Source organism: Chroicocephalus ridibundus, chromosome 15 (genome assembly GCF_963924245.1).
Source record: "Chroicocephalus ridibundus chromosome 15, bChrRid1.1, whole genome shotgun sequence".
NCBI classification, from domain to species: Eukaryota; Metazoa; Chordata; class Aves; order Charadriiformes; family Laridae; genus Chroicocephalus; species Chroicocephalus ridibundus.
The window spans coordinates 8,364,877-8,376,862 of NC_086298.1; positions in this window are offsets into that span (position 1 = coordinate 8,364,877).

Sequence of the window (11,986 nt, forward strand, 5' to 3'; positions counted from 1 at the left end):
CTTCAGAAAGTCTTGAATGAAAAAGGAGAAAATGACTCTCTCTGAAGTACCTGTCCTGGGTAGTACCCTATCAAAATAATTCTCAGTTCTTCTTAAAGAACTCAAGGTCTCAGTTTAACATTTGTTTCCAGGATACAGAATAATTCATCGTAAAACATATACAGATGCACAATATTAATAGAGAGGCAAGTTGGCAGAGCCTCTTTATCTGCACTAACTAAATAAAAAAGCCATCATAAATTGCATCGTTAAACAGTTAAGCAGCTTTTCACGGTTCTTTTAAAGCCCACGGGAATACAGCACCAGAACAGATCCCGCAGACCAGTAAATCCAGCTCCATGAGCAGTGCCCGAACACACAGCCCAGTACCATGGAGCCGTCCCAGAGAGTGCCCAGTGTCGGGGCACTGCCGGCGAGCACCCGCCACATTACCTCTGCTCCGCTGGAGGGGAAGCCTGAGCGCGCCGCCCTATAAAATCCAGTAAACTCGTAGAAAAGGGTATGTAAAGATACAAACATGGAAACTGGCAATGCGACCTACAGTGCAAACAAGCCCTGACGCTGTCTCTCGGCACTGACACTGCCAGCTGTGAGTAATCTCTTTGCTCTCTCTGGGCTCTCCTGTGTGCACAGCAAAAGCACACACTTCAGCACTTTGCTGCTAAGGGACTCAGGAGGTGGGTTCTGAAGCCCTGACTCTAAATATGTTCTCAAACAGTTTGCCAAAGTTCAGCAGCGACTTTATAACCAAAGAAAAATGCTCCAAGCCGTGGGGAGCGGCATGTTGGTCCCTGCGCTCATCTGATGGGCGAGCGATGGGAGCTGGGGGATCTGCCCACAGCGCCTAGCACCGTGCTGGCAGACGGGCACCGCCAACCCCCCGCTGCCCCCCGAGCTGCAGCCGCAGGTCAGCGCTTCTCCATGGAGGGCCCCGAAGATGCTGCCACAGGACACCTGGACAGGACGCGCCCCGGTCCCGGCAGAACAGACAGGGTCTCACGGCGTTGGGGGAGCCCGGGGAAGGGGGTACGTCCAGCGCAGCCGCTGCCGGGACAAGCCCGAGAGCCGGCAGCGGGAGCCGGGCGTCCCCCGACGGACAACGCGCCCCGCTCCGCGCCCCGCGCCCCCCGCAGCCCCGCCGCCGCCCGGCAGCCCCCCCAGCCGCCTCGCCTCCTCCGTGCCGGGCTCCTCGCCCCTCGCAGCCCCGCTCCGCTCGGCGGCTCCCCCGCCCCGCACACGGGCGCTGCCGTTCCCCGCACCGCGCCCGCCTGGCCGCTCCCGCGGGCGCGGAGGGGCTGGGCCGGGCTGGGCTGGGCGGTGCGGAGGGGCGGCGGCGCCGGAGCTGGCCGGGCGGTGGCTGCTCGGCGACACCGAATCCTCGGGGCGGCGCTGGGCTCGGGCACCCCCATCCCGCACTTCCATCCCACAACCCCGTCCCGCAACCCCATCCCCACCCGCACCCCCAGCCCCATCCCGCACCCCCAGCCCCATCCCGCACCCCATCCCGGGCCGGCTCCGCCGGCACACTCCGCTCCCAACGCCCTCACCCCCGCTAACAGCAAAGCACTCACGATCCTTCCCCCTCCGCAACCTGTGCTCGCAACGCGGGGGATCTTCTTCCCAGGCAATCACTTCTCCATGGAAGTCCCCGATAAAGCTTCTGGGGGGAAGGAAAGAAGGAAATCTGGCACGTGGTCTTGGCAGAAAATCAGGCAGTGGGGGAGTTACCGGGGCTCCTCACGGTAGCAAGAGTCTAATATCTGCGTGCTCCAGAGCTCAGGTGAAGGTCAGCTCTAGAGATGTCCAGGAGGGCAAACAAAAGACCCGGCTGATGGAGTGAGCAGGGGCAGGCCCAAAAGGCAGAGTCAAACCAGCCAGAGCTCTGCAGGGCACCCCAGTGTGTCCCTCGTGGGATTTCCTCACCGAGCAGCTTCAGCGTCCTGGCATTTCCTCACGCCCGGGCCCGTGGCAGCCCCGGGGAGGGTGCGAAGGCTGGAGGGTCCAGGCCGCCTCCACGGGCCAGCAGCGTTCCCCACCTCGCTGGGCAGAGCGGCCCTTCTGATTAATGCCCACTCACTTTTGCTACAGCAACAGGCATACGGTTCCCGCTCCTCCCCTCCAAGTGAATGCTTGACTCACACCATGGATTCACGGGCAACTGGCTTTTGTTCTTCAGGGTCTTCGTCTGGGAATGAAGGCAATTATCACATCCCAGTGCCTCTGCTCGCTGCAATAAATCTCTCGCAGAAGAATGGACCTTGGAGGCAGCTGCTCCAGGCTGCTTAGTCACCGCTGCCCGTTGGGAAACAGCCTGGCACTCACCGACGGCACGGCACAGAGCACCAAAGGCTTGTGAGGCAGCATGGCAGCACCGGGAGAGGGCTCTGCAACTCGCTGCCGTTTGGCCAAGACTGGATCCTACTTTCCTCAGTGACAGAAGGAGGAAAGGGTATGAGGCAAAGCCCAAATTTACACCAAAGATCCTCAGAGGAAAAGTGCAAAGTGTTTTTCAAACTTACAGCTGCATTAAGTTTAATAAGAGTTCTGAGTTCCCCAGTAGATAGTAAACTATTTTCATTATGCCTTTGTCTTGGACAGAATTAAACACCTTTTGCAACAGAACTAAATGCAGTTTTCTGTTAGCATTAGAAAAGGAATCCATCCCACAGCCTACAGCATGACTCCTCTTTTCTATAGCTGTAGAAATAAACCAACCACTGTGCACATGCAGAGAGGTGAAGAAGAGTTTCCCATGCTCATTGAGTGCTGCCTGAGTTTCTAACCTCACCTACAAGAGTTCTTTGGATTTAAATGTGAACTAACTTCCATAATCACCCACTGGACTTTCAAATAAGACTTGATGCTTTGCCTGGCATCAAGGATGGCTCTAGACACTCTGGTAAGAACCCTTCACCAGAGTTTCAAAGGAAAGGTCACAGCCGGCAAGTGGAAGCTAATAATTGGCACCTCATTGTCCTTTCGCTTAAAATCACATCTAAAAGCCCCCAAAGAGCACAGGCTCCTGCGCTGCTGAGCAAGTCCAGAAAGCGGGGTGCAGCGCCGGGCCTGCAGGACGCTTCCTTTGGACCTCCCAGCTCCTCGAGGGTTTCCCACAGCCACACGCACACCTGGGCGCTGCCATCTGTTTGCTCCTTGCCATGGCAGCAGAGTCGTCACCACCAGCGCGGGTAATTCATCGTTGTATCGGCACTAATTCCCACAAAGCAAATATTCCAGCCAGTCGGCTGTCTCCTTAAGGCAACTGCAGTTCCTGAAGTCAGCCTCTGTTCATGTAGCTCAAAATAAATTAGAAATAACAGAGTTCTTAGAGTTAAGAAGTGTCCATCAAGTGCAAGAAGACCTTGGCAAGCAGACATATGACCCTGGGATGGTTAGATGGCAAAATCTCAACGTACTTTTAATGCCTGTAAATCTTTCTAATAAGCAGCTGAGCAAAGGGCAAATCGTGTTGCGCAGTTCGGGTGATGCTGTCACTCTGGGTTAGCTTTTTTTTAAATAGGTTGCAATTTTGTTTACATGCAGTCAATTTAAAAAATCAGCTCAGGTGCATTGTAAGAAGTGTTACCCTTCCCGGTTAGTAAACCCCGATCTGCCACTCTGAAGGCACATCTTTCACACAACCCTTAGAAGAGCTTCCCAGCGCGTGGGCTAGCAACATGTTAATCTTTATAAAACAAATATTTGCCAAGTGAAGTAGAAAGCCATGTGTCTAAGGAAAACGCATTGAAAAATAGAACAAAGCGCTGTGTGTGTCAGAGATCACTAGGTCGTGTCGCAAGCCTGTCCCTTGCAGAGTTATCTTTCGAAATAACATTTCCCTCACCCAGCTGTAGATGTTATTCTACTCCAGCTTTTGCTTTTTCCCACTTTTTACCGCACAACACTGACCCTCTCCCTGACCCAGCTCCTCCTCGCGGAGTTTAATGTCACCCAAACTTTGTTTGAATTAGGTTTGGTTCTGAGCAGAGACAGGGCTTGCCAAGTGTTGACTTAGGAGGCAGTGGGAGAAGAGATGCAGACTTACCTCCCTCCCGCCAGTACCGGGGCTGTGAAAGTATGACACACGCCTCCCCTATCTCAATTATTTTACAGTTTCACACATCTGAAAATTTCACAAGCTGCTGTTTAGTGCTGATGCCTCACACCGATAACCAGCGCTGCTTCTGCAGTTCAAAGCTTCTTTGGTACCCTTATTTATCTGCATATGGATGTTTCTCTGCTTCTGCAAGGGATACTTCTGTTGTAGGAAGGAATGGAAAACACAGAGTCTCCATCCTAATAAACCATCTTCGACTGTCCAACTGCTTATTACTGAGAAAGAAGCACGAAGCAGTTGTTGCTTCTCTAATGCCAAGTACCTGAAAAGGGGCGGTTGGGCTGTTCGGGAGTGCGCGGGTAAGAATTTGAGCCTCCTGCTGCCTCTAATTCCAGCACTGCCTTGAGGAGTGCAGGCAGAGCCCAGATTTGTCTCACATGTGGAAACTAAAACTCCAAGCTGCTTCTACGGGGCCAAAACACTTCAGCTTTCCAGTTCCACCAACAAAGCCTTCCACGTACTGCCATCCGCCCCAGCACAAGGGCACTGCACATGGGCAGTTTGGAACTTCCACGGATAAAAGTCTGTGGCAGACTTAAGGCTGAGAATGGACAGTCTGCCACTGAACAGGATGGATTTCTGTGTGTGTTCTCAGCCTATATATTTAACCCATCCCTGGAACAGACACTTCTGTGCTAAAGCTCCTCTCCTTTTCTTTCCCAGGCCCCTGAGATTCCCGTGTGTGAAGAGAAACAGGAGCTTGCTGTCCCGTGAGCTCCCACGGGCTGAAAGGCTGCTGGCTTCTGCTCCTGCAGAACCTCCAGGTCAGCTCTCCCAAAAGAAGATTCATCAGTATTCAGGAAGCAATTAACACTGCATCGCAGTGATCCGGTCATGGCACAACTTCCCGCTGTTCCAGCTGACAGGGAGGTGTCAGTCCAGGACTTCCCATGTCTGTCACCCCAAGCAAGCTGTTAACTCCCGCTATCCCTCTCACATGGATTGAGCTATCAGAAGACAGCGGTCTTGGAAAAATCTGGACAACCCTTCCACCTCCCCTGGACAAAGTCCCAGCACCACCAGCCAACCTCCGCGCACACCTGTAGGCTGGTCTGCAGCTGCACGGCAACCGCTGGCCCGCCAAGCCAGTCAGCAGCAGTCATCGAGTGCACAATTTGCTCTTTGGACTTTGGATCGTGGATGTAATTTCACATTCACAGCTCTGCAGGAGAGAGACAGGAGGACATGTGTTCAAGCTAATTCTTCAGGTTTCCATTCTGCACACTAAAGGTCTACACTGATTTGCTTTTATGGTCAGACACCTGCATGTTTGGCAACCCCATTATTTGTCTAGTTCTCTCAATTTCCTCTCCCCTTCTCCTTTCAAGTCTGTCACATCAGGCTTGACCAAGTTTCCTGATGCTACAAGCTTCACATCGAGAGCCTGGTACATCAGGGATGTGTCCCCCGGGAAGCCGAGTGGAGAGGGCACAAGTTCACGGGCAGGAAGAGCAACACCTCCCCAAGGGGACGGAGTGACCCAGGCAGGTCTCGGGTGCCTGTCTGTACCAGCTCACCCCCTCGCACAGCAAAACGCACAACTCACCCCGCAGTCCTCACCCCCCGTGCCCCTGTTAGCAGCATCGTGGCCTGCCCTCGGCACACCAGTCACACCTCACACCAGTCACGCCAGTCACACCTCACACCAGTGACACCAGTCACACCTCAGCTGCTGCAAACAGGAACCTGTGCAAGTGTCTGTGTCTCCTCTCCCTGCGCTGTGCACCGCTGGAGTACAGTGCGGGATCCACCTCTGAAGACCCACTCTGTGGCATACGGCGATCTGAAGTTATATGCCTGGGGAGATGGGACTGATAGCAAGGAAAAGATTGTCCTAATTCACCTCTGCACCTTTCCTGATGCCTGTGAGTTGGAAGAACTCCTGCACCAGCAGAAAAGAAGTTTGAGCCTTGCTGACCAAAGTAGTTTATTCTAGTAGCGTGCTTCCCTCCCAGTTCAGTACTGGTCACGCAAACCAGCTGAGACTACTTGTGCTGCTGCACTGCTTTCAGGGCCCCTCTAGGGTGAGTAATTTGGGAGACTTTTAAACATTCAGAGTGCCAAGTATGGAGTATTTCCCGGAGCTTAGGGCTTGTATTAGTTGGGTAAAAAATCTATTCCATGGATGCTGGTGCTTAGTCCTCGTCCCGGTGAAGCGATGCAGGAGTCCCACTGCCGCTTCAGTGCCAGAACCCCTCTTGGGGCTTATTTCCTACGATACACCGCTGACAGCTGCAGGACATCTCACCTGAGAGGAAAGTCTTTCCTCCCCAACCCCAGGCTTATATTTCTAAGGCAAATGATCCTATTCCAGCGCTATTTTGCTTTCTAGACTGGTTAGAGTTAGATTTAACCAGGGTTTTATTTTGTTGTTTTTGTTTCTTAAATGCCCCAAAGTCTCAGTGAGGTTTGTTTCAACAATCTCTTGCGGACATGCCAGCCTTAATCTCTCTCTTCCAGGCGCTTCTTATTGTCGGGGATGAAAGCACAACACAGAGCCTCCTCTGCTAATTGCCAGCTTTATGTGTGCCAATGACAGGTGTATTGTCTGGAGGAACAGACCCAATTGTGTCCCTGCGCAGTAGGGCATCAGCTGCTGATATTAGAGAGCCTTTCAGGGGAGCTTGGGCACGGCTGGTTATTTAGTGCCATCATTTATAACAAATCTGTGTAGCCTAGAAACTTTTAATAGAAAAAAAAAGGACCTGCCTTTATTATTCATCATTGTTTGTTTGGGGTTTTTTTTCTCAAGCTACTAACTACTCCTAAATCTCCCATCCTCCTACCAGCAAGACAGGGCTTTTGGTTCTGATCCTCTTTGAAACACTAAATCTCTCTGGTATCCTTTTTCCACAGTTTTCTAATAAAGGGGTTTTGTTGGTTTAAGCAGACGCCCACTGTGGATCTACTTCAACCTGTAATCACAGCAAAAAGTTTGTGAACTGTTATTCCTGTGCGGTGCATTCTGAAGCGATGGGACTAGTCGACGTGCTCGGATTCACAAACATCACGGAGAGATGGTTTATATCCTCCTGAGATCCTGAGTAACAGCCCCGAGGCAGGCAGCTCGCTTTGGGGGACAGTGGCTCTGTGCCCGCTTTATCAGGTAAAAAGAGGGGCTCTGCTGCTCATACGGAGTGAGGAAAGGCGGCAGCAGCAAGAAAGCTCCTGAGAGAGGAGAAGATTAAGTACCAGAACAATATTAGACCCAGATTGCATCTGTCTCTCCCATTTTTCACATTAAAGGGTAAAGCTTTCCATACGTGACTGTTGCACAACAGCAGAGCCCCAGCCAGTACCGCAGCACTGGGCGACCAGAAACGCAACAGACCATTAAGCAGATGGCCAAGTCCTCGCTGCAGGAGCCTGGCAATAGAGAAACCATCTCTTCACGGGATTTATTCACGTCAGTCACAAGACAGAAGGGAGGGTCTGCAAACAACCGGCACAAGCAGTTCCACATCAGCTTACACGAATACAGATGTTGAGAAGGAGGAAGCGTGTTGTGTCTGGCTGAGCCCCGGGTGCCTCCACAGTTTTGGAGCTGTGTTTTGGTTGGATTAGCACAGGCAGCTGCAAGGAGGTTTCCCCTGTTTCTGCTTTCTCCCGCACTGTGCAACATCAGTACACGCATCCAACAGCCTGGCGTAGCTGAGCTCGACCGCAACATTTGGAAGGTGCCAAACCCACTGGAGAGAGCCGATGTTCTCGGACAGGAGCAAGCAGAGCCAGGGAAGTTGGGGGCTGTGATCCGCACACACCTGCAAGAACAGCAGCATCTCCAGCAGGCTGTTTTTCAAGAGCCAGGCATCGCGCCCGACTTCCCTGCAGTTTTCCTCATGCTGGCCTGCAGTACCCCGGCTGCCCAGCTCCCATCACCCCAGTTTAAGACCAGGTCCTCACTGCTCCGTGTTCCCACTGTGTTTTTCTTCCCACCTCACTCACATCTAGCGGTATTCCTCAGTGCAAACAGGAGATAATCTTCCTGTGACACAGCAGGTTACAACCATAATATATATACAGCCTCTACCTGCTGCTCCAAATGTGTTCTGCAAATGTGAACGCTTACAGGTTACCAACACCTATTTCGGGTGTCTTAATAACGGCTGTACCTCTGCAGCCATGTTCAGTCAACTCAAGTGCTTATTCTTGGTCCAGATGGAGACTCCCCACCCCACACCCCTTTTAATGACACGCAGCAGCATCTCAGAGAGCGGCACAGAGGCCTCTTCATACCTGAAACTCTCTTCCTCCTCTTCCAGCTCGTGTCGTTTTGCCAGCTTGTTCTGCCAGAACCTAAATAAAGCTGAAAACTTATTCCAACGCTACTAACAGAAGGACTTTTGCAATTGTCAACAGAACACCAGAAATTCGGGCACCGCTCCTCAACAGTATTGACAAGTGATAGACAGTAGCGTAATGGTTTGAGTATCAAAATGCTAGACAATACTGAAAGATCAGCACTGGACTTCCTTGAGTTTCTAGCATCCCGTAGCATTAGCTGAAGGCAAGCAAAGGGCTCCCCAGGTTCTTCATTTGTCCCCCTCCCTTGGAGGCAGACAGTCTATTTCTTACGTCTACACCCCTGCCAGCTCCTTTTCACCATTCGGAAACAGTTCTTTCAGAAACTTTTGGGAACTTGTTTCACATTTCAGCGCATCATCCCCTTGACTGCAACATTGAAGTTCCCAGCATCAACCTCTTCTTTCAGTTGTCAAAGTAATGAAGACACCCTCCTGGACTCAGGCCAGCTCTCTATTTCCTGTAATGAGTTTAAATACCTCTCCTGCTTTTGGAAGCTACAGTTGCACAGCAAAGAGGATCCCCGAGAGATCACCTTCTGTCCCGACCTGGGCAAGCACTACTCAATTAGCTTTGTTTCAGCCACAGGTTGGTAAAGTTTTAGTCTATCTAGTTCTGATCTTGTCAGAATTGTATTTAAATTCTTCTGACAGATTCTTGGCCTGCAGTGTGTTAACAGATCGTTGTTGAGGCAAGATGTTTGAAATTAGAGTGGTTTTGAACAGGAGAGACACATGGTGCATTTATTCTCCAGTTCAGTGATTATCTCGCTGCCTGGCTCCACTCCTAACACAAGTTCACCTTGGGACATTACGGGAGTTGCTGGCTAGTTTGGGAACCAGCGAGTCTGTCTGTTGGAACACGCAGAAGACAGAGCCGTGACCAGGGTTCAGGAGCCACTGCAAGATGTGCTTTCAGCTTCCGGACAATGTGCGGTGCCTCCGGCCAGCTCTAACGAAAATCAGTCCCAGGCAGGGCTGGATGGGGCAGGGCCCCAGTGCACTCTCCCAGGAGCTCTGCAGGCAGATGGCGAGCGTAAGGGCTGTCAGCCATTCACTTGTCTGGACCTGGGGCAGCAGAGATACAAGCGTGGCTACTCAGCACGAGAAAGCATTTCTTAGGTTTCTCTAATTGACTGTCATTTCACATGCACGTGCCAGGGGTGATTTGTCACCTTTCATTTTGAAGCGTTGTAGGCACCAGTCCCGTAGCCACAAGCTACCGGGCACCACACTCCCACCAGTGCTATACTGGGATCCTTGCTGACTTTACCTAACGGTGCTTCGCTGCCGTACCACAGCGTGCTCGGGACTGTCTCAGGGTGTGCGGCTCTTGTGCTGGCTGTGGCTAGCAGGGCTGTCTGGCTGTCCTTCGAAAACCTTCAACATCCAGGTGCCACGTTATTCCATCAGCGAGTGCTGGAACAACGGAAACCTTCTGTCCATCACTCCAACCCATTACGTAAACCCAGTCCTGTCTCTACAGGACCCAAAGCCTCATCTGCTAAGACTTTACTTTTTGCAACCCCCTTATCCTAGAGAGCAAAAAATTGACTGATGATTTACATTTGCTACCCTGAAGAATCAGCATGTTTGTCTTTCATACTGCAAGAGCAGGTGCAAGCTTCATAGAGTAAAACTGTACTGAAGATTTTGTTACACGTTCCAAGTTACCCAGCGTCTCTTTAAATGAGGTCCAAGAATTTAAGATGTCATTTGGCACTCACGCACAAAGCAAGCGCTGAATACAAAACTGGGAAACCAGGCAGGGTATAAATGCAGACACTAAAATACCTGGGAGTTTACACATTACATACACACACATACTGTAGAGACACAGGCTTCAGCTTGAATGCCCACCTGTTGAGAAAAACACTAACATTCCTTGTATCCCAAGTAACTTTAAAAAAATGTGCCTGGAGTGCTATTTAACTTCCCTGTCAGATGTCTTGTAGGATGATAAACCTGGATTGCAGCTTTGTTAAGGCTAGAAACAGACTTCAGGACTGCTTTAAAAAATAAAGAGAAAAGTTTGCATTCTTCAGGCTTCAGCACAGTTCATCACACCAGGTGAAGGTGAGCCCTGACAGCATGTAGCCCTAGATTCTCAAAGAGGCTATTTCAGACAGTGCGCAGATGAACTTCCTCATGCTAAACAGAAACTACTGAACAGACCATGTGCTGTCAGGAGACCATGCAAGCACTCCTTTATATATTGCCCCAGAACCTTAAAAATTCATTTAACTTGACACTCTTTCCCACAGTGTGCTTTCTTCTAAAATTTTTAGACTTACCAAGCTCTTCAGAACTAGACCATCATGTTATGTCTCTTCCAACCTAGAACAGTCTGTACCCAACGACGGTGGTTGCACCTAGCGACGCCACCCATTACCCCATCCTCTGTTCAGAGCACTGCGGGGCAGCGTCAGGGTCAGTGGCCCTGCTAATACCTGCACTTGAGGACTCTGAAGGACTGTAGAAAACATGAAGGCGACATCTGGAAGGCATATAGAGTGGAGAGCATCAACCCAGAAGCAAAGGTGTGAGATGTTCAGAAAAGATCTTATTCGTAAGACCATAAGTTATATCTACATAAATGGGACTGGAAACAGGTATCCTGTAAAGTTGAGAGGGAGAAACAAGCATTTGTCTGAATCTCAGCCGGCCATTAACCAGCAATAGATGGAGCTAGTGGTGCACTAAGGTGGCTTTGAACTAGGGAAGAGATGTACCTGCACATCTGCAAAAGAGCCAGTCGCGTACCTGGGAGGATAGGAAAAGACACTATATTACTAGAAGGTAAAACAATAATTGTAGGACATCTGCTTAGTTGTCAAGGACCAAGAGGGAAATAAAGCTGTTGTCCCCTCTAGCTAAAACCTGCTGTTTCTTTTTCCCCAGACTCCCAGCCACCAACTGCTCTACAGTTTGTATGCCAATCCAATTTTGACGCCCGTAATTCACCCCAGAGACTGTTTATTTTAACTTTATCAAGTGAAGAGAAAAACAACTGTGTTAGAATAAAAAAAGAGCATCTGGCAGCAGGATATTCTTTCTCCTAGGCAGCTTCCCAGCCTAACTGGTGTACAAGAAAATGGGATTTTAGTTACTCAAGGGTCGAAAGAAGGGGGAGAAGAAAGCATAGAACAGAGGTTCTCTGTGTGCTTGTCTTAAAGATGGTCTTTCGTGGTCTGTTGGAACAAATGCTCTCAGTACATTGGGCTCCACCTCATCTGGGCCCTCCTGGACACAGCAGCGATGAATCCACACGCAGGACATTCTGTCCTATGCCGAAAAAGGGACCTCTGGAGCTCCACCAGCTTTGTAATGGATCCCCAGGAGCCGCCAGCCTGCATGGGACAGACCAACACGACTTTCTGATGGTTAATAGGAACCAAAAGGCACTGAGGAAAACAGACACCTCGGCTCCTTCTTCCAGATTGCAAGTACCAGGCACCCTCCCCCCTCTCCAGCGGCACAGCGACTCCGAGCAGCGTCAGCACATCAGAGAGTTTACCATATGTACGGTGCCCTCCATGAGAGCTTGTAAATCACAGGGTCTCGTTTC